A 24177-nucleotide genomic window follows, 5' to 3' on the forward strand; every position below is an offset into this window, starting at 1 on the left:
TTTCTGTGGTACTCATGGTCCGTGAATAGAATGCAATGGGAGCCTCACGACTGCCACTTACAGTATGACTGCTCCATAAGGAGAAGCATCACATGAGAGGTTAAGAGGTTTACACAAATCATAATGTACTAGCACACGGTCTGATGATAAGAGTCTCTTGGCATCCTTGAATGACTGCTCATACAGGGCTGACCACTTCCAGGTACCATTTTTTGTCCAGTAGTCTGTGCAGTGGCTCAGCCACAGTAGCTTTGTCTTTCAAGAAGGAATGGTAGAAATTTAATAGGCTGAGAAATGCTTGCAAGCTCCTGTTTATTTTGAGAACTGAAGCTTCATGAATGGCTTTTACTTCTGCATCTGTTGGATGTATTCCATTTGCATCAACTTTGTATCCCAGGAAATCGACACTTGGTACTCCTAAAACACATTTTTCTCTCTTAAGTTTTAACCCAGCATCTGAAAATCACTGGTAATACTGCTCTTACCCTTTCAGTTAATGATTCCATAGAGTCTACTCCAATGAGGACATCATCAAAATATGGCACCACTCCTGGCAGGCTGGAAAGAAGGTCATGCATCAATTTCTGGAACACACCTGGTGCAATGCAAACTCCAAATTGCAACTGTGTAGCTTTAAATGCTCCTTTGTGTGTGATAATTGTTTGTGCATCAGCAGCTGCATTGTCCACTGGTAACTGCTGGTATGCTTGAGCCAAATCAAGTTTGGCAAATAACTTTCCTTTAGCCAAGGTGCTGAGAATCTGATTGACAGCAGGAATTTGATATGGATGTTCCTGTAATGCCTTGTTGATTGTACATTTATAGTCAGCACATATCCTCACTTCTCCATTTGGCTTCAGTACAGGCACTATTGGGGTGGCCCAAGTTGGGCAGGTTATTGGAATAAACACTCCTTGTTGCACCAAGCGATCTATTTCGGCATCTTTTTTTGGACAGAGAGCAAATGGTACAGGTCGCGGCTTCATGCATATTTTGCATATTTTGGGATCCAGCAGGAATGATATTGGTGAGCCCTTAAATTTGCCAAGGCCTTCTTTAAATATACACCTAAAGCCTTTGAGGACGCTTTGCAAAGATTCTGTTGTTGCATAATTTACTCCAGTTAATTGAATGCCTAGGGCCTCAAACCACTCTACTCCTAATAAGCTTTCTCTGTGTCCTTTTGTAATAATAAGGCGTAGTTTTCCTCTGTCTTTTCTATAGTGGACTTTAACAAAGCAGGCGCCCACAACATCCACAGGCTTTTTATTGTAATCCACAAGTCTAACTTCACATGGTAAAATAGGTTGGCCTTAGTGGGCCATAATGCATGGAAAGTTTCCTCTGAAATTAAGGAATAGACACAGCCTGTATCTACCTCCATCCTTGTAGTATTACAAGTGAATTTCTTTTATCAACTTGGCGGCAGACTGTATGTGGCCGCGGCACTTGCATTTGTGACACACAGCATTTTGGAATTTACAGTTTCCACGCAGATGACCACCCCCACAACTGTGGCACCTTAATTTTACTGGATCTGATACCTGAGCTGATGCTGGCATTTTATACACTTGATGCAGCTCTGGTGCAATAACTGAACTGGTAGAGGCCTGTATCTCCTTGGAATGTGCAGACAGGGTCGGACTGGGAGGCATGGGGCCCACCGGGGCTACTGCCCCAGGGCCCCCCTCCAGCCGCCACTGCCGCTCCGGAGTGCTGCAGGCGGCTATTGCGCATGCGCGCGGCGCCGTGTTTGTGCGCATGCGCGCGGCGCCGCGTTTGTGCGCATGCGCAGCCCTTCTATTCTACCGCGACCCCAAACAAAGTGGGGTCGCGCCGCCCCACTAAGTAGCGGATCTGGGCCGGCGGGGCCCACAAGAGCCCGGGGCCCACCGGGGTTTTCCCGGTGTCCCGCCGGCCCAGTCCGACACTGTGTGCAGATGCAGCCACATAAGCAAGTGCTTCCTCCTGGGCCAAAGCAAAGGTTAGGTTGTGCCTTGCTAGAAGCCTTCTTTGCAGTTCTACATCCCTGACCCCACACACAAGACGATCCCTTAGCAAGGATTCCCAGCTGCTGCCAAAATTGCAGTTTTCTGCCAATCTGCGCAGCTCTGCTATATAAGCAGCAATACTCTCACCTGACTGCTGGCTGCGTCTGTTAAAGTGGAACCTCTTAACAGTTTCAGATGTTGTGGGTGCAAAATGATTTTTAAGCTGCTTAATAATTTCCTCAAATGAGCAGTCACTGGGTTTAGTGGGGGATACCAGAGAGCGAACAATCTCATAAGTCTTTGAGCCTATAACACTCAGCAGAACTGCACGTTTCTGCACAGGGTCTGTCACCTTATTTGCTTCTAGAAAGAACTGCAGTCTCTCTGCATAGGAATCCCAGGAGGATGGCCTGGCAACGTCAAACTCCTCTATGTGGCCCAGGGACACCATTATGGAAATAATAAAGCCTCTTAAGTTCCCTTTTACTCACTGGGATCTTGTAGTTGTAGATTTTGTATGCGTTATATCCCAATCCTTGTCGCCAGTATTATATTCTGGACCCTGTAGTAGTACTCAAAACGTTCACAGTAGCTGGGAGTAGAACAAACTTTACTAGGGAGGAAAACATGGCTGAACTGCCAACAAGTTGGGAGAAAAGAAGAGATAGAGAGGCAGATACTTGGGAAACAATTATCAGCAGAGCAGAGTGACACATCTCAGTTTAACATGTAACAGCGCCATCTACTGGCATTACATTAACATCAATACATAACACCCTTATTGTCCCCTTCATGCACTTGTAATGAGATATAATCCACTCTGTTTAGATTTGCCACCTGTCAGCTTTGTTTTTCATTTGTCTATTCATATTTCACCCCTGATGCCCACCAATAATGTTACTACATCAGTGCCTGGGACCTTTCACCTTTCCTGACTCCCTTGGGACCAACTATATACCCCTCCCCTGGCTCAGAACCCCACTCACCCTTCTCTCCAACCCCACCTCTTCCAAGCTGAAAATACACTCCCTCTCCTCCCCCTGCCACCTCCGAATGGCCATTATTCAATATATCAAGTTTATTTGGGCAGCTCTCTAAATGCATCCTACTCCTAGTTTTTCCAAATAGCAAGTGAATGATTAATACACACATCATCCTAAAATGGTCACTGGAAGACTTCCTGTATGAAAAAAAAGGACTGCATGGCAGGAAACAGGAAGTTTGAAAAACTGAATTTGATCAATTCAGTGTAAATTGTGGCAGGGAAAACTCACAAAGATTCACCAAACTTTGTAGGAAAAAGGGGGAAAATTAGTCGTTTGAGTTTGACTAATTTGAGACTTTCTTAAATATGGTAATACTTTCGTTTTTATAAGCAACTCACAAAATCGAGTTTAAAGAAGTTCCTAGAGACTAGAAAATTATATAATAATAAATCAGCTCATATGTGTGGGAGGGTGCTGGGAGATATATTATTCATTATATATTATATATTATTATATTCATTAATATAGCCCAGGGACACTATAACTGCAGTGTCAAATATGAGAACTGGTTCCAAGTAACTGTTTTAAGTTTCACTTTTGTTTTCTTTAAAGAAAGAGAGTTGGGCCTCCCATCTCTGATTCCCAGAACTGTGTCAGGCATCTTGCTGTTATTTTACATATAGAGATTATGTAACTTTTTTCTTCATTAAATGACACTGGAATTAGACACGGGGATGAAGGACAGACTTAAACTGGAAACTGGGCGTAAAGCTTCCAACTCCAGTTGCAGGAACAAAGAACAGGGAGCTAGATTGATACACATCAGATGAGATTCTCATTGGAGGATTATTTTGCACAGGACGGCCCTAACAAAATTACAAGGTGGTGACCAACTGTGGACAACTTTTAAGGCATAAATAATTCAATTTAGGGACTTTTGAACCTCTTGAATGGTAAATGAAATGTATTATTTTTAAATAATACTACAGCTTTTCTAGCTGTAGGGATTTTATAATTCAGATAAAAGATCCATTTAGCTTCATTCCATTTTATACAAACCAACAGAAATACTAATAATAGCACAAAGATCCACCAGTCCATTTAAAAAAAATATTGATTGCAGGTGGTAGTGGGCAAAAGTTTGTCTTTCCTGGTCACTATGGCAGCACTCACACCTCTGGGTTATCCCCGCCCCCGCTTTTAATAGGACAGAACAATTAAGTTAATTAAATTAACCCATGATTATATATACACCCTCCCCCCTCAGACCAGTGTCTTTTTTCTGTCCTCGCTTTTTGGAGCCCTTTTTGGGGTAGAATTTTTATTTTGTGGCTCACACGGTCCCAATTTTGGGACCATAGCCTGGGGAGTTAGCCTCTCTCCCTGGTAGGGCTATGCAATGTATTTCCTCCCAGAGGAGATCAGCTAGTCGATACCCCGTTATTAGGCAGCCATGGGGTTTTATTTTTCAAAAATATTTTACCTGAGTCGCAGACCGGGTGTTGGGCGGCACTAGGTAAGATCTTTTAATCGTTCGTTTCGTTTCGGTTCGCAAAGGACTGTGCGTTTCCTTCTGCAGTATTAGGATGACACTGAAACGCATATGCGTTCCACGAACAGGAAGTGATGCGACGGCGAAGGGAATCTGCGTTCCAAAGCGAAGTCGCGTTTCCTGGTGACGTCACTTCCGGTTTGTGGGATGCGGAGACGCTAGTTCGGCGTGAAAAAACATTCTGCAACACAGTTTTGGCGTTCAATGCGCCTTTCCGGATCTCAGCAGTAGGGATGTAGCGAACGTCGGAAAAAAAGTTCGCGAACATATTCGCGAACTTGCGCAAAAATGCGAGCGGTTCGCGAACGGTTCGCGAACCCCATAGACTTCAATGGGAAGGCGAACTTTAACATCTAAAAAAGACATTTCTGGCCAGAAAAATGATTTTAAAGTTGTTTAAAGGGTGCAACGACCTGGACAGTGGCATGCCAGAGGGGGATCAAGGGCAAAAAATCTGCCTGTGTGTGCTTGGAAGAGATAGTGTAGGGGGAGAGCTGTTAGTGATTTCAGGGACAGATGATAGTAAGTTTGCTGGCTAGTAATCTGCTTGATACTGCTCTGTATTGGAGGGACAGAAGTCTGCAGGGATTTGAGGGACATTTTAGCTTAGGTAGCTTTGCTGGCTAGTAATCTACTGTTCTCTTTAAACAACTGCCATACGTTGACCTTGTAGGCATTGTTTGCCCAGTTTTTTTGGACGCAGCCACTGAAGCACAGTTGCCAGAAAAAATATGCCATATAAATGCTGAAAATAGTAATTTTTCGCCATACGTTGACCTTGTAGACATTGTTTGCCCAGTTTTTTTGGACGCAGCCACTGAAGCACAGTTGCCAGAAAAAATATGCCATATAAATGCTGAAAATAGTAATTTTTCGCCATACGTTGACCTTGTAGACATTGTTTGCCCAGTTCTTTTGGTTGCAGCCACTGAAGCACAGTTGCCAGAAAAAATATGCCATATAAATGCTGAAAATAGTCATTTTTTGCCATACGTTGACCTTGTAGGCATTGTTTGCCCAGTTTTTTTGGTCGCAGCCACTGAAGCACAGTTGCCAGAAAAAATATGCCATATAAATGCTGAAAATAGTCATTTTTTGCCATATACGTTGAGTCAACGTATGGCAAAAAATGACTATTTTCAGCATTTATATGGCATATTTTTTCTGGCCTCTGTGCTTCAGTGGCTGCGGCCAAAAAAACTGGGCAAACAATGCCTACAAGGTCAACGTCGTTGACCTTGTAGGCATTGTTTGCCCAGTTTTTTTGGCCGCAGCCACTGAAGCACAGAGGCCAGAAAAAATATGCCATATAAATGCTGAAAATAGTCATTTTTTTGGTCGCAGCCACTGAAGCACAGTTGCCAGAAAAATTATGCCATATAAATGCTGAAAATATAAATTTTTTTGGTTGCAGCCACTGAAGCACAGAGGCCAGAAAATTATGCCATATAAATGCAGAAAATATGCATTTTTTTGGTCGCAGCCACTGAAGCACAGTTGACAGAAAAATTATGCCATATAAATGCTGAAAATATAAATTTTTTTGGTTGCAGCCACTGAAGCACAGAGGCCAGAAAAATTATGCCATATAAATGCAGAAAATATGCATTTTTTTGGTCGCAGCCACTGAAGCACAGTTGACAGAAAAATTATGCCATATAAATGCTGAAAATATAAATTTTTTTGGTTGCAGCCACTGAAGCACAGAGGCCAGAAAAATTATGCCATATAAATGCAGAAAATATGCATTTTTTTGGTCGCAGCCACTGAAGCACAGTTGACAGAAAAATTATGCCATATAAATGCAGAAAATATAAAATTTTTTGGTTGCAGCCACTGAAGCACAGAGGCCAGAAAAATTATGCCATATAAATGCAGAAAATATGCATTTTTTTGGTTGCAGCCACTGAAGCACAGAGGCCAGAAAAATTATGCCATATAAATGCAGAAAATATGCATTTTTTTGGACGCAGCCACTGAAGCACAGTTGCCAGAAAAAATATGCCATATAAATGCTGAAAATAGTCATTTTTTGCCATACGTTGACCTTGTAGACATTGTTTGCCCAGTTTTTTTGGTTGCAGCCACTGAAGCACAGAGGCCAGAAAAAATTAAACCAGTAGGGTTTGCACCCTAGTTTGTAACGGTGGCGGAGGGAGGAGGAGGACGCTAAAGGACAGCTGTGTGTGGAGTCATGAGGCTTGAAGAGAAGGACAGCTGCATAGAAGTCAGAACAAGTCTTCCGGCGTGCAGTAACCCTCCGAGATCCACCCCTCATTCATTTTAATAAAGGTCAGGTAATCGACACTTTTGTGACCTAGGCGAGTTCTCTTCTCAGTTACAATCCCTCCTGCTGCACTGAAGGTCCTTTCTGAGAGCACACTTGAGGCTGGGCAAGACAAGAGGTTCATGGCAAATTGTGACAGCTCTGGCCACAGATCAAGCCTGCGCACCCAGTAGTCCAGGGGTTCATCGCTCCTCAGAGTGTCGATATCTGCAGTTAATGCCAGGTAGTCCGCTACCTGCGGTCGAGGCGTTCTTTGAGGGTGGATCCAGAAGGGTTGTGGCGCTGCCTTGGACAGAAAAACATTTGCATGTCTGACATTACAGACTGGCCAAAGGGCTTTGTCCTTGCAGGTGTGCTCGTGGCAGGATTACTGGCACCTCTGCCCCTGGAATGTTGATGAGTTCCTGAAGTGACATCACCCTTAAAAGCATTGTACAACATGTTTTGCAGGCTGGTTTGTAAATGCCGCATCTTTTCGGACTTGTGGTATGTTGGTAACATTTCTGACACTTTATGCTTGTACCGAGGGTCTAGTAGCGTTGCGACCCAGTACAGGTCCTTCTCCTTAAGCCTCTTGATACGGGGGTCCTTCAACAGGCATGACAGCATGAAAGACCCCATTCTCACAAGGTTGGATGCAGAGCTATCCATCTCCGCTTCCTCATTATCAAGGACTGCATCATCCACGGTCTCCTCCCCCCAGCCACGTACAAGACCAGGGGTCCCCAAAAGGTCACCACTAGCCCCCTGGGAAGCCTGCTCCTGTTGGTCCTCCTCCTCCTCCTCCACAAAGCCACCTTCCTCCTCTGACTCCACTTCTGGCACCTCTCCCTGCGTTGCAGCAGGTGCCTGGGTTCGTTCTGGTGATTCCGACCAGAAATCGTGCGCTTCCAGCTCCTCGTCACGCTGGTCTACAGCCTCATCTGTCACTCGTCGCACGGCACGCTCCAGGAATAAAGCGAAGGGTATTAGGTCGCTGATGGTGCCTTCGGTGCGACTGACCATATTTGTCACCTCTTCAAAAGGTCGCATGAGCCTGCAGGCATCGCGCATAAGCACCCAGTAACGGGGGAAAAAAATCCCCAGCTGTGCAGATCCAGTCCTACCACCCAGTTCAAAAAGGTACTCGTTGACGGCCCTTTGTTGTTGCAGCAGACGTTCCAACATAAGGAGCGTTGAATTCCAGCGAGTCTGGCTGTCAGAAATCAAACGCCTGACTGGCATGTTGTAGCGCTGCTGAATGTCAGCAAGGCGTGCCATGGCTGTGTAGGAACGTCTGAAATGGGCCGACACCTTTCTGGACTGGGTGAGAACGTCCTGGAATCCTGGGTACTTGGAGACAAAACGTTGGACTATTAAATTTAACACATGTGCCATGCAGGGCACATGTGTTAAATTGCCTAGTCTCAACGCTGCCAACAGATTGCTTCCATTGTCACACACCACTTTTCCGATCTGCAGTTGGTGTGGGGTCAGCCACCGATCGGCCTGTGACTGCAGAGATGACAGGAGTACAGATCCGGTATGGTTTTTGCTTTCCAGGCACGTCATCCCCAAGACAGCGTGACAACGGCGTACCTGGCACGTCGAATAGCCTAGGGGGAGCTGGGGGTGCACAGGTGTGGAGGAGGAGAAGGAGGACCCAGCAGCAGAGTAAGAAGAAGAAGAGGAAGAAGACGAGGTAGAGAGCGATGGAGGAGTAGAGGTGGTGGCAGAACCGCGTGCAATCCGTGGCGGTGACACCAACTCCACTGTTGTTGTTGAGCTACCCATTCCCTGCTTCCCAGCCATTACCAAGTTCACCCAGTGGGCAGTGTAGGTGACATACCTGCCCTGACCATGCTTGGAGGACCATGCGTCAGTAGTCATATGGACCTTTGGCCCAACACTAAGTGACAGAGATGCGGTAACTTGGCTCTGCACATGTTGGTACAGGTGTGGTATTCCCTTTTTAGAAAAAAAATTGCGGCTGGGTACCTTCCACTGCGGTGTCCCAATTGCTACAAATTTGCGGAAGGCCTCAGAGTCCACCAGCTGGTATGGTAAAAGCTGGCGGGCTAAGAGTGCAGACAAGCCAGCTGTCAGACGCCGGGCAAGGGGGTGACAGTCAGACATTGGCTTCTTACGCTCAAACATGGCCTTCACAGAAACTTGGCTGGTGGCAGATGACTGGGAATGGGAACAGGTGGTCAAGGTGGAAGGCGGAGTGGAGGGTGGTTCAGACGGGTCAAGGAGAGCAGAGGTAGAGCAGTAAGATGCTGGACCAGAAGGAGTGTGGCTTTTAGTTTGCCTGTTGCCTTTGAGGTGTTGCTCCCAAAGTGCTTTGTGCTTGCCGCTCATGTGCCTTCGCATAGAAGTTGTACCTATGTGGCTGTTGGGCTTACCAAGGCTCAGTTTCTGACTGCACTCATTGCAAATTACAATGCTTTTGTCAGAGGCACACACATTAAAAAAATCCCACACTGCTGACTTTTTGGAAGTGTGCGATCTGGCGGTAACAGTAGAAGTTGGCGGCATTGGCGGCAATGGCGGGTGTGGAGGATGAGGAGGATGTTGTGGTAAAGTTAGAAACGGTAGAGGATGGGGTGTGCTGTGTAAGCCAGTCAACTACCTCTTCAGCATTTTGGGAGTTCAGGGTCATTGGCTTTTTAAAACTGGGCAATTTGCTAGGGCCACAGGATTGCATAGCAGCACGGCCCCTAGCACGGCCTCTGCGTGGCGGCCTGCCTTTGCCTGGCATTATTTTTAAAAAAACAACAACAACAAAAACTCAGTTGGTTTTTCTGGAAACGATAATAACACACAGCTAGATGGCAGTTTGAAGAAAACAGTGTGCAAATAATGCCTACAAGGTCAACGTATACACTACTACAGCGGTGGATATGGATTACGTAAAATATATGAATGCTGCTTGAAAAAAAGTAACTCAAGTGGTTTTTCTAGAGACGATAATATTATCAATATTTAGACAAAATGTGAACAAGGTCACACAGCTAGATGGCGGTTTGAAGAAAACACTGTGCAAATAATGCCTACAAGGTCAACGTATACACTACTACAGCGGTGGATACGGATTACGTAAAATATATGAATGCTGCTTGAAAAAAAGTAACTCAAGTGGTTTTTCTAGAGACGATAATATTATTAATATTTAGACAAAATGTGAACAAGCTCACACAGCTAGATGGCGGTTTGAAGAAAACACTGTGCAAATAATGCCTACAAGGTCAACGTATACACTACTACAGCGGTGGATACGGATTACGTAAAATATATGAATGCTGCTTGAAAAAAAGTAACTCAAGTGGTTTTTCTAGAGACGATAATATTATCAATATTTAGACAAAATGTGAACAAGCTCACACAGCTAGATGGCGGTTTGAAGAAAACACTGTGCAAATACTGCCCACAAGATCAACGTATACACTACTACAGCGGTGGATACGGATCTCGTAAAATTTATTATGGCTGCTTGAAAAAAGTCACTCCGGTGTTTTTTCTGGAGACGGTAATATTATGGATATTTAGACAGAATGTGAACAAGGTCACACAGCTAGATGGCAGTTGGTTGAATAACACACTGGGCAAAAAATGCCTACAGGGCAAATAATGCCTAAAAGGTCAATTTATACACTACTACAGCGATGGATACGGATTACGTAAAATTTATTATGGCTGCTTGAAAAAAGTCACTCCGGTGTTTTTTCTGGAGATGGTAATATTATGGATATTTAGACAGAATGTGAACAAGGTCACACAGCTAGATGGCAGTTGGTTGAATAACACACTGGGCAAAAAATGCCTACAGGGCAAATAATGCCTAAAAGGTCAATTTATACACTACTACAGCGATGGATACGGATTACGTAAAATTTATTATGGCTGCTTGAAAAAAGTCACTCCGGTGTTTTTTCTGGAGACGGTAATATTATGGATATTTAGACAGAATGTGAACAAGGTCACACAGCTAGATGGCAGTTGGTTGAATAACACACTGGGCAAAAAATGCCTACAGGGCAAATAATGCCTAAATGGTCAACTTATACACTACTACAGCGGTAGTAAAATAAAAAAAAGTAAAATAAAACAAAAATGAATATTAAAAAAAAAAAATTAAAGTTGGTGCTGCTGAACTACTAGGAGCAGCAGATTAGCACACCAGTCCCACTCCCCAACACTGCTAGACTAATAGCACTGGGCTCTTATAGTAGTAGTAGTAGTAGTAGTAAAACAACAAAAAAATAAATAAAAGCAGTCCTTACAAGGACTACTGTTATTGCAGCAGTCAGCAGATGAGATCAGAAGCAGGACAGCTGCCCACTGCAGCTACATACAGAGCACTGCAGTAGAAGGTAGATTACTAGCCAGCAAAGCTACCTAAGCTTAAATGTCCCTCAAACCCCTGCAGACTTCTGTCCCTCCAATAACAGAGCAGTATCAAAACGATTACTAGCCAGCAAACTTTCAACTGTCCCTGAAATCACTAACAGGCAGCAGCTCTCTCCCTACACTATCTCTTCAGCACACACAGGCAGAGTGAAAAAACGCTGCAGGGCTTCGGTTTTTATAGGGAAGGGGAGTGGTCCAGGGGAGAGCTTCCTGATTGGCTGCCATGTACCTGCTGGTCTGGGGTGAGAGGGCAAAAAAAAGCGCCAACAATGGCGAACCCAAAATGGCGAACGTCGCGCGACGTTCGCGAACTTCCGGCGAGCGCGAACACCCGATGTTCGCGCGAACAAGTTCGCCGGCGAACAGTTCGCGACATCTCTACTCAGCAGTCTGGTTTGGGAGAATTTATTCGCACAAGGTATATACTTTTTCCTCCTGGACACAGTTTTTGTTTCTAGGTTAAAATGTAGAATTAATTTTTTTGTTTCTTTTTCTCAGTGATGACCTCATTACCTTAAGTGCCTAGTAGCCCTGAAAATGCTGCCAGTAATATTAGGAGGTGAGCCACTATTGGTAAGTGGTTAATAATTCTAAAAGAGTGCATATATCAAGACATTTTCTTTCTGATATTGTTACAGTGTGCCTACCCCAAGGAAAGCTGTCTCAAAAGAGAAGCATAGAGTCTGTGTGGCATGTGACAATCAAGCCCTTAAACATTCAAAATTGTGTGAGCGCTGCACCAGAAGGTTAGCAGGTGATGCAGCAGCGGATACTGCAGAAGTAATGAAATGGATTAGAGAAGCTGTAACTGAAGGAGTAAAGTTGGCCACTAAGAATGTCAGAGAAGAAAACTTTTCATCACATTTGCAATCAACAAGTTATGCTTCTATGGCTTATCGATCACCTGTAGATTCAGATGAAGACGGTTCGATGGAGGAAGGAGATAGTTCAGCCTTTGAGTTTACTTTAGTAGAAACTTTAATAAAGGCAGTTAGGGAGCAATTGGAACTTCCGGAAAAGCCAGAGCAACAATCCTCTTCCTCAAATCCTTTTAAGTTTCTAAAAAAGGAAAGGTCAACTTTTCCTCTGCATGAAATAATAAAAGAAATTGTAATAAAAGAATGGAATAAAACAGATTCAAAATTCCCAATTCCACAAAAGGTCCAAAAATTGTATCCTTTTTCTACAGATGAAGAACTAATCTGGGATAAACCACCAAAAGTTGATGCAGCAGTATCAAGGTTATCTAGAAAACCCTGTTACCAGTGGAGGATGTTATCTCTTTTTTAATCCTATGGATAGGAAGATGGAGGCTTCTTTGAAGAGAACCTATCTGGCTTTAGGGGCCACTTGTAGGCCAGACTTAGCTCTTACATCGGTGTCTAGGGCAATGCAGATGTGGTTACAAAACGTGGAAACAGCTTTAAGAGAAGGAGTGGATAGAAGGAACATTATAGAAGCATTAGCAGAGTTAAAACTGTCGACAGACTTTGTTACTGAAGCTTCAGTGGATCTAGTTAGACCTCATCAAGGGCAATGGCTTTGTCAGTAGCTGCAAGAAGAGCTTTGTGGGCATGGAGTGCGGACAAAGCTTCTAAAATGAATCTGTGTAATTTGCCTTTTGAAGGGAATATGTTGTTTGGAACAAAGTTGGATGACATAATTAAGAAGGTTACAGGGGGTAAAAGTGTATTTTTACCACAAGAGAAGAGATCTTTTAGGACATCGGATTTTGGATAAAATCGAGCTTCCTTTCGAGACAAGGCATCCAAAGAGCAGAGACAAGTGGGACCTTCAGGCAGATTTGAACAGCCTAGCCATTGGAGAGGAGGTCAATACTCTCTCTTTAAAGGTCAAAGGGGTAGAGGAATGGTTACCAGACCTTCAAGAAAGTTTTGAAGTTTTGACAGCCCAAACTTCAAAAATACCCAGAAGGTTAATACATTTTGCAGAGGTTTGGGCAAAGTCGGTGACAGATCAGTGGGTATTGCAAACCATCAGGCAAGGATACTGTCTGGAATTCGAAAATCAATCAATTTGTCATGTCAAAATTCCCAAGAAGAGACAACAAAGAGAAATATTGAACAATTATGTACAACAATTGTTGGAGGAAGGCACTATTCAACCAGTCCCTCAACATTTTCAGGGACAGGGGATTTATTCAGTCTTGTTCATGTTACGAAAGAAGACAGGGGATTTTCGTCCAGTGCTGGATTTAAGACCAATAAACAAATATCTGAAAATAAAGAGATTCAAGATGGAATCAATTTTTCAATCATAAAGGAAGTGCAAGAGGGGGATTGGCTTCTATCTTTGGATTTAAAAGATGTTTATTTCCATATTCCCATAGTAGCCGCACATCACAAGTTCCTAAGATTTGCGATAGATCAGAGAAGTCATTATCAGTTCAGATGCCTCCCTTTTGGGTTAGCAACTTCACCCCGAGTCTTTTCAAAGGTACTGCAGTCTCTCATTGCGGAAATCAGAAAGTTGGGAATACACATTTTTCATTATCTCAACGACATGTTGATAAACTCACAGAATCCCAACACACTAGAACAACAAAGAGAGTATGTTATCCGGTATTTACAGGATCACGGTTGGGTGTTCAATCTAGAAAAAAGTCAGTTGCGGCCGACACAGGATTTGATATATTTGGGGGCCAGATTTCTGACATATCAGGCAGTGGTAGTGCTGCCAGAAGAGAAAAAGAACAAAATAAAGCAGACAATCAAAGGTCTTATGAGAAGGTCCACATGTTCAGCAAGAGAAATGAGCAGTATTTTGGGACTCCTAAATTCAACTTTTCCAATGCTGAGATGGGCAAGATGGCATGTCAGGCCTCTGCAGAGAATGTTTTTGAGTCAATGGGATCCAAAATTACAAGATTGGAATCAGAAGATATGGATTCTGACTCAAGTAATGGAAGAGATGAAATGGTGGTTAAAGGAGGAGAAACTAGCACAAGGTCAGGTGTTGAAAGAGATCAGTTGGAAAGTTTTGACCACGGACTCCAGCCCTTTCGGATGGGGAGCACACATGGACAATGTGTATCTACAGGGTCGGTGGTCAGACAAGGAACAGACACTACCGGCCAATGTGTTAGAATTGAGAGCAGTATGGAAAGCGATTGTCACGGTCGGCACCCTACACCAGAACAGATGCCAAGCACCCTGGTCTCGGCTCGACTTCACCAGTTAAGTGACTACCTTTGGCCTCGGGAGGAGCCCTCGGCGTACTCAGATGCCACCTGGACTTAACGAGAGGTGCAAAGCATAAGTTCTGGCAGGCAATGGGGCACGACTGTCTTACAAGGATGTTGGAAGATAGGAAGCCACAGGACAGGCAGGCCGGGCCAGCCCAAGCAGTAGAGAAGTCAGACAGGCCAAAATCAGGATGGAGCAAGCGTAGAATGGTCAATGGACAGGCAGAGTTCAGGATTGGAGATGTCAGAATAGTCACAGGCTAGCAAGGACAGGATTCAGAGTTAACAGACAGGCAAAAGGTCAGGATTAGAGAGATCAGCGTAGTAAATAGGCAGGCAAGGGTCAAACACGGTAGGTATATCAGGAATAAGGTAATAGCACCCAGGAACAAGCTAAATTGAACCTAACAACGGGCAATTACCTGAAAGCCAAATTCCCCTTTTAAACATTTGAATTTCGCGCCAATTACGCGCTGGCGTCATCACGCCAGCGCGACTGCGCCTTTAAATAATGCACACGCGCGGCGCGTGCGCCCTAGAGGAGCCGGCAAGGAGGAAGAAGGCAGCACAGCGGGCGTCCATGCCGAGGACGCGGCGTGGACCCCGCTGCCGCTAGACCACCAGGGTAAGTTCATTACAGTACCCCCCTCTAGGAGGGGCCAGTGGACCCTCAACCTTACCAGGAGACCTGGGATGGGATTGTCTCCTAAGGTAGTCCACCCTGGCATCGGACTTGACCAGATTTTCCTCCAACACTGGAAGAGGACTTGATTGTTGGTGGACCTGTATGGCTGGTTTTAACACAGAAACATGAAACAGGTTAGATAATAAAAATAACTCAGGTAACTCAAGGCGGACAGAGGTTGGGCTCACAATTTCGACAATAGGGTATGGACCTATAACTTTGGGCCCCTGCTTAAGAGCTGGAATTTTAAGCTTAATATTCCCTGTGGATACCCAAACCAAGTCCCCAACTTGAAATTTGGATACTTCCCTATGGGATTTATCTGTTGCTCTTTTCTGAGCGGATGCAGCTGCCAATAGGGAATTATGTACCCCAGAACAAGACTTAGAACAATGCTTGACAGAAGGGAGTTCCTCTAGGGAAGTAACCGCAACCATTAGAGGGGAAGCTAGACATGAGTCTTTGCACTTGGAACCCCACTGAATAACCTCCCCAGTTACCCAATCAATGTGGGGGTTGTGTACCTGTAGCCATGGTAACCCCAAAATTAACGGGGACAAGGAACCGTCAAGAATGTGAAAAGCTAATTTTTCATAATGCATATTGTTCACACACATGGATAATGCTTTAGATTTTTGGGTTACCAAACCTGACCCCAGTGGGCTTTTATCAATAGCAGAAATCCTCATAGGAGGTGTGAGGGGATTAAGGGGAATATTATACCTTTCTGCGAAGGCAGCATCTAAAAAATTTCCCCCAGCCCCCGAATCCACTAAGGCCAAAACTGTAACAGAACCCCCAGGCCAGGATAAAACTACAGGTACTAAATTTTTTGAGGCAAATTGGGGAGAGGAAATCTCTCTATCCAAATGGAGCTTCCCTTCTCCACCAAGGTTTAGAGAATTTCCAGGCCTCTTGGGACAATTTTTAGGGAAATGCCCCTTATCACCACAATACATGCATAGACCCAGAGATCGCCTACGGGCCCTTTCCTCAGAAGGCAAGTGTGTAGCCCCCAATTGCATGGGTTCCCCCTGAGGGTTAGGAAACGAGGAAGTTGGTAACTCGTCATTACGTATAGTAGAGAAATCAGTAACCCCCTCAGCTCGTATCTCCCTTTGCCTCCTATCAATTTGGATGGCTAACTTCATGAGGTCATCCAAAGTGGATGAAGGAGGGTAATTTACCAGGCTATTTTTGACAGAGCTAGAAAGACCCACCCGGAATTGACTACGAAGAGCAGTATCATTCCACCCCGTCTCAACTGACCAGCGGCGGAATTCAGTACAATACTCAATAACTCTTTTCCCTTGACGGAGTTTACGAATAGCGGAATCGGGTCATCGTATAACATGGCCATGGTAGCAAAAAATGCTTCTAGGGAAAGACGGGCAGGGTCAGAGGGAGGTAATCTTAGTGCCCAGACTTGTGGGTCACCTTGTAGTAAGGTCATAACGAACCTTACTTCATCCTCACCAGTAGGGAAGTTGTGAGGCAAAAAACTGAGGTATAACTTACATGCCTCTTGAAAAACAAAAAAATGTACTTCTATCCCCACTAAACTTATCAGGGAAGGGGATTTTTGGGTCATGGGAAAAACCTCTATTACCCAGAGTAGCTGACGGAACATACCCTTCAGGAGTCTCAGATTGCTGTGCATCCAACCTCTCGGAGAGAGACCGCAGACCTTGAATAATGAAATTCTGCTTCCCCTCTTGTTCATCGAGGCGCTGGAGGAGGGTCGAATACAGCAGTTCAGTGGTTTGCGGAATAGCAGGAGCTTCTTCCATCTTCTTCTTTCTCATGGCCCGTTGTACTGTCACGGTCGGCACCCTACACCAGAACAGATGCCAAGCACCCTGGTCTCGGCTCGACTTCACCAGTTAAGTGACCGCCTTTGGCCTCGGGAGGAGCCCTCGGCGTACTCAGATGCCACCTGGACTTAACGAGAGGTGCAAAGCATAAATTCTGGCAGGCAATGGGGCACGACTGTCTTACAAGGATGTTGGAAGATAGGAAGCCACAGGACAGGCAGGCCGGGCCAGCCCAAGCAGTAGAGAAGTCAGACAGGCCAAAATCAGGATGGAGCAAGCGTAGAATGGTCAATGGACAGGCAGAGGTCTGGATTGGAGATGTCAGAATAGTCACAGGCTAGCAAGGTCAGGATTGGAGAGTTCGGAGTTAACAGACAGGCAAAAGGTCAGGATTAGAGAGATCAGCGTAGTAAATAGGCAGGCAAGGGTCAAACACGGTAGGTATATCAGGAATAAGGTAATAGCACCCAGGAACAAGCTAAATTGAACCTAACAACGGGCAATTACCTGAAAGCCAAATTCCCCTTTTAAACATTTGAATTTCGCGCCAATTACGCGCTGGCGTCATCACGCGCGCCCTAGAGGAGCCGGCAAGGAGGAAGAAGGCAGCACAGCGGGCGTCCACGCCGAGGACGCGGCGTGGACCCCGCTGCCACTAGACCACCAGGGTAAGTTCATTACAGCGATTCAGCGTTGCGAGCATCGATTGAGGGGAACATCATTGATGGTGAAGATAGACAATGTCGCAGCAGTAGCGTACATAAGAAGACAAGGAGGAACACACAGTCTAAGTCTCATGACGGAGCTTCGTCCCATCATGGTTTGGGCAGAAGAAAATCTACAGAATATTTCAGCTCTGCATCTTCCAGGGAGGAAGAATGTGGTAGCAGATTTTCTCAGTCGGTCAGTAATAGACAGACACGAATGGGAGCTTCATCCGGAGGTTTTTGCTCAGATTGTGAGGAGATGGGGCATGCCAGAAGTAGATTTGATGGCCACTCCAGCCAATTGCAAAATAGAGAAGTTTGTTTCGAGATATCATTGTCCCCAAGCAATAGCAATGGATGCTTTTCATCAATCATGGAGCAAGGGTCTCCTATACATATTTGATCCCATACCTCTGATTCCTCAAGTATTGAGAAAAATCAAGGCAGTCAAAGCAGAAATGATAGCCATCATTCCAGACTGGCCGAGGAGGTTTTGGTACACGTTACCGAAGTCAATGATAGTGGAAGAGCCCTTTCAACTCCCCCACAGAGTAAACTTATTGACGCAGGGACCAGTCAACCACCCTTGCTCAAGAAGGTTGTGCCTGAAAGCTTGGCGATTGAAAGGAGCAGGTTGAGTAAAGAAGGGTTTTCGGACTCGGTGATAAATACTATGATGTCGGCCAGAAAGTTTTCAACAAACAAAGCATATGATAGAGTCTGGCAAGTATTTTCTCAATGGCTTTCTTCAAAAGAAATTACAACGGAACAAATTGCAATTACTCATGTACAGATGAAGCCACTTGGATTTGTGAGATAAATGCGTCATGACTCATGGTTAATTGAAGAAACTGCGTTATCTAAAGTCATCTTAACTCATTTAATGCATTTAACCTTTCCATTAGCATACCAAAGCACCATTGTGAACAATGGTGAATGCCTTAATTAGATGGGATGTTGTGACGCAGTTTTCTGTGTTAAATGAGATAAATGGGATATCTGTGTTTAGTTATTCTGTGTCAAACAGACAAACCAAAGTGGCTGCATCTGTACTAGAGTTCCTTCAATTGGGGTTTGATAAAGGCTTGAGTCTGAGAACATTGAAATCACAAGTCTCCGCTATCTCAGCATTAACAGGTGTTCAATGGGCCAAGGAAGAAAATATAGCAAAATTTATGGCAGGAGTAATGCATTTGAGGCCTCCAAGGAGGATTTTGTCAGCCACGTGGGATTTACCTTTGGTATTGCAAGCGCTTACATCCAGACCCTTTGAGCCTATAGAAGAAGTGTCTGATATTAATCTGACGTTAAAAACTCTTTTTCTTACGGCAATCACCTCCTCAAGAAGAGTAAGTGATTTACAAGCGCTGTCAGCAGAGCCACCTTTTACAGTTATTCAACCTCATCGGGTGGTGTTAAGGACAGTGCCAGAGTATCTGCCCAAGGTGGTGTCAACTTTCCACATAAATCAAGAATCAATCTTGCCAGTATTTTTTCCAGAACCTGCTTCAGAACAGGAAAAAATATGGAACACGCTAGATCTAGTTAGATGCATATCAGTATATTTAAGAAGATCAAAGGAGTGGAGAAAATCAAATAGAATGTTTGTAATTCCTGACGGTAACAGGAAGGGACAAGCAGCTGCAGTATCTACAATAAGTAGATGGATAGTAAAATGTATCCACTTGGCTTATCAGTCATCAGGACGTAAAATTCCAAGAGGGTTAAAGGCACACTCCACCAGAGCATTGAGCGCTTCTTGGGCGTTTCAGGCAGAAGCTACGTTGGAGCAAGTTTGCAAGTCAGCATCTTGGTCTTCAGCCAACACATTCTTGAGACATTATCATGTTAATGTGTTTTCACCAGATAATACTTTATTTGGCAAAAAAGTATTGGAAGCAGTAAAATCTGCAAAATAAATACACTATTCTGCAAATGAAGAGGTTTATTTGAATTTCTTTCTCCCACCCTCTCTGACTGCTAAGGTACTAACCCAGAGGTGTGAGTGCTGCCATAGTGACCAGGAAAAACAAAAAATTTATTTCATACTTACCGTATTTTTGTTTCCTGGTTACTATGGGCAGCACTCACGCCGAACCCTCCCAAAGAAATTAAAGCTCGGACTTAGAAGACACTGGTCTGAGGGGGGAGGGGTTTATATATAATCATGGGTTAATTTAATTAACTTAATTGTTCTGTCCTATTAAAAGCGGGGGCGGGGATAACCCAGAGGTGTGAGTGCTGCCCATAGTAACCAGGAAACAAAAATTACAGTAAGTATGAAATAAATTTTTTGTTTCTTGTAGGGTCAGTTATAGCATTAAAATCCCCCATGAGTATTAGAGGGGCCATGGGGAGCGTAAGCATTTTATGCATTATAAGACCACATGATTAAAGGATGGGGGCATGTACACAACTATTGTTGTGATTAGTTAGCCCTGAAATAAGCCATGGAGTACAATGTATCTGCCCTGCTGATCTGGGGAAGATCATTGTGTATGGTATTTGTCAGTGGTTTCTTTGCTTCTGTGAATTTGGCTCTCTGCTTCCTTACTTCGGAGGAAAAGTCTGGATACAGTGATACTTTGTAGTTTTCATGCATTATGTCTCCAGCTTCTGAGCTTTGGTCAGAGCAGCATCCCTGTCTTTGTAGTTTAAGACCTTGTCGATCATGGGTCTTTGTGGTGCCCCTGGAGCTGGGGCCTGCTGGGTACCGATGGGCTCTTTCAATAGTAAACATCGGGGTGTAGGCTGCCATGCCAAACTTGTTTTTGAGACATTTTTACAGGAACTATTTTAATGTTGGGGCTTTCAGCCCATTCAAGGAGACCTAAAATACGGATATTGTTTTGTGTAAGCAATTTTCCAGATCATCTGCTTTTGCCTCAAGGTCTGTAATACGTTTATCAGAACTTTTAGTCCGACCAGGAAGTGGGGATATTATGTCCTCTAAGTCCCCAATTCTAGTTTCTGGCCCCCGGGGCCTTTCCCTGATGTTCTCTACAATCTGTTTTAATATGGCAAAGTCTATTTTTATTTAATCGAATTATGTGATTAGGGCAGTGTGGTTGCTAGCGTTAATGCCCAATATTTCAGCCAGTGTAGGTTCAATGGGGAGAAGTATTTGCAGCCTGCTGCTGGGGAAGTTTGGGCATTTGCTGTGTCTGGGTATGATGCAGTGGTACTTGCACAGTCAGAGTGTGGGGGATTTCCTACCTCTGTGGGAACTCTGCCACTGTGTGTATCTAGAAAACGGCACCAGTTTTTGCATTGCCGCTGCCACAGGTTTGGCATTGTCCCAGAGTGCGCTTCCTAGGGTTGAGTTCTTGGGGAGCCGGCACCATCTTGTGTAGAACTTGCCATGTGTGCCTCCGACTTCTTGCTGGTTGTGCTGTGCAGGCCCATCAACTTGTGCACCAGGAACTATTTTCTCCCATATTTGGCTGCAGTTTAGTGTGGGAAGAGTAACCAGTTCCAGGATTGGATACAGGAATAATAAGGCCCGTGGCTGGAGCTCACACAGAGTCCATCTTAACCGGACCTCATGCAGACCACCTTCCCCACTAAAAACAAACTTTGCAAGTCACTTTATCTCTGTATTCATCTTTAGTCTTACTCTGCTCTCACTCTGTCACAGCTGGAGGCCAGTTTGGTGCTTGATCAATTGTGATTCCCCAGACCTTTTTGCGACAGTACCAGCTTCTACTCTCCCTATTTATAAAGACATCTTTAGTAAAGAGCAATTGCTCGGATAAAAATCTGCAAGGGTTATTAATTTTCAAGTGATCTGGATGAGTTTGATAAGGAGTTCAACAAGGAGAGGTACAAGGTGAGCCAGCATGGAGGACTATTACTATAATAAATGCTCCAAGCTCGAATTTATTTATGTCCCCCTGAGGCAAGTGTTAGAAACTTGGGCACATACTCTCACATAGGTAAGTCCTCATCTATGGCAGTCATGATTACATCAGATGATCTTTTAAAGGAGAAGTAAAACTTCATTAAAGAAGTAGGTAGAAATGTTGTACATGATGTTTTGTGCTTCTGTACCAGCCCAAGGCAACCACAGCCCTTTAGCAGTAAAGATCTGTGTCTCCAAAGATGCCCCAGTAGCTCCCCATCTTCTTTTCTGCTGATTCACTGATTCACATGCTCTGTGCTGCTGTCACTTACTGAGCTTAGGGACCCACTCACAATATACAGTACATATAAAAGTATTTAAACATGGAATTTTTAGACATATTCATTTTTAGATTTTAGTTCTTCTTTAGTGGGCTGCTGGACACCCTCCCTCACCCTCATTATCTTATGCATGAGGTAGGAGTGCCCACTTGACAAAGAGCCAGGAGGCTCAAAACATGTAGTGTTAAATACCAATAAAATCACTTGAGCAGATACCTTCTGCCTCCCAGGTTTTCCTTGCTTACGCTATTAGATTGTGCCCAGGACAATGTCATTAATTACTCTCTGTCGGTGGTTGCTGGTTTCAGGCCAGATTTTGTGCAATATGATACTAGGGCTTGCCAGTAAAACAACATTATAGTAAAAATAGGGGCATGAGGTGATCCATATGGGGGAGATCAGAATGATGCCAAATATGAGGTGTGCCTCATATTCCAGTCCCCCAGGAACCATCCCTTCTAACTGGTGGATATAGGCTGGCCCTGTTTGGTATAATTAGGAAGCCTATGCTCTCCTCATAACAAATATGAGGATGTGAATCCTATAATCCATATTTTTTCTCGTAATTCTCTCCAGCTCCTTTCTGTGATCACCAGATCAAAAAGGACAGACTGGTCCAGCGTCCTTACCCAAATGGTGTAACTCTGAATTGTCTCCAAAGGCAGATATGCCGAAGGGTCTGATTAAGGGTCTCTTTTTGGATCCAAAACGAAATGTTTGCAGTGTCAACCCTTTGCTGCCATGACAAATTCTCTTCTCCATCCCCCATTAACACTATCTATAAACCTGACACTATCCCCTCAGGAGTTGATGCTTCTTAATTCCTTCCCTCCAGTAACAATGTCTGAAGTCTCCAAACTTCTCTTGTCCTCCTCAATTTGTCCTCTTGACCCTATGCCTTCTTCTCTACTCACTGTGTTGCAGAACTTATGCCACTACTTATTCACATCTTCAGTTCTTCCCTAGCTTCTGGAACCTTCCCTTCTCCTTTCAAACAGACCTTTATCATACCTCCCAAGTGTCCCGGATCAGGCGGGACAGTCACGATTTTACCTGCCTGTCCCGCCATCCCGGATAGCAGGTGAAAATGTCCCGCGTCGGATCTTCCTTGCTTCTTCCCTGCTTCTCGGCAGTTTCCGGAGTGAACACAGGATGAGAGCAATAGTTGCTGCGTGCCTGCGTCGAATCAGAGAGTTTTCAATGACTTGTGCGATTACCCGGCCACTCTGAGGGGGCGGGGCTGTACGGAGAGAGGCGAGAAAACAGACTGGGGAATTGGAGTTAAGGGATTGATGTGTCCGGGAGCCCCTGTAGGGCCTTGCTGGAAGGTCACGCTAGCTGATCAGGTAACCAGCTACATACAATTTTTGGCTTATCTTTTTTATCTATTTGCCTTCCTCCATGCAGCACTATGTTATTACCCCCAAGTAATAATATTATTATTACCCAATAATATTTAAGTAAAAATATGTGCAAGGTAGGTGGCATGCAAGTGTTGATTGTACAGGTTGATGGACTAGGTGTTACAGGCTTCACCGTCTTATGCAATTGCATGTGCTGCAGTGCTCTTATTTTTGCACTGGTGGTTTGCATTATTTCCATTTTTCATCAGTGCCAAAACGGTCTATTTTTTAGTGTTTTCTTAGGCCTAAGCTTCACTATTCTGTATCATACCATACAATGTGTAACATACCATACAATTTGTAAAATGAGCATGGTAATTAGGGGGTGTGGACACAAAAATGGGCGTGGCCAAAAAATTTTGCCACGCTACGCGCGGCACAACTTTTTGTCCCTCTTTTGATTTCCAAAATGTTGGGAGGTATGCTTTATGCAGCCACATTGTCTCCTGTACTTTTCTAACAATCAGCTCTGGGCTAGCAGGCTGCAAACAGCAGACATGATCAGTAGATTGCAGAGTGCGCACCACACACACATTGCACCATCTGCTGTTTTTTCTCGGGCATCTCAGTCTCAGAGTACTGAAAGTTACCAGTCGTTGCAAGCAGTGGCGTAAGTAGATATTACTGGGCCCCACAGCAAATTATTTTTCAGGCCCCCAAAATTTTTAGAGGTTGACTTGTTTTCTCCAATATTTATTGAAATTGTATATGAATTAGGGCCTCGTGGGGCCCCTATACCTCCTGGGCCCCCCTGCAGCCACAGGGTCTGCTTCCTCTATAGTTACGCCCCGGTTGCAAGCAGTGGAGGGAGGGAGTGAAAGTAGGGTTGCCACCTTTATTAAAAAAATTTACAGGCCAGTGGGGGGGGCGGGCAGAAAGGGGCGGAGCTACGTGGGGTGACACTAAAAGGGGCGGAGCAACATCGCACAGTGCTGGAAAAAGGTAAGTTATTTTCGAATTTTTTTAAAGGGTATTT

The sequence above is a fragment of the Xenopus laevis genome, chromosome 9_10S (genome assembly GCF_017654675.1).
Source record: "Xenopus laevis strain J_2021 chromosome 9_10S, Xenopus_laevis_v10.1, whole genome shotgun sequence".
In the NCBI taxonomy this organism is placed as follows: domain Eukaryota; kingdom Metazoa; phylum Chordata; class Amphibia; order Anura; family Pipidae; genus Xenopus; species Xenopus laevis.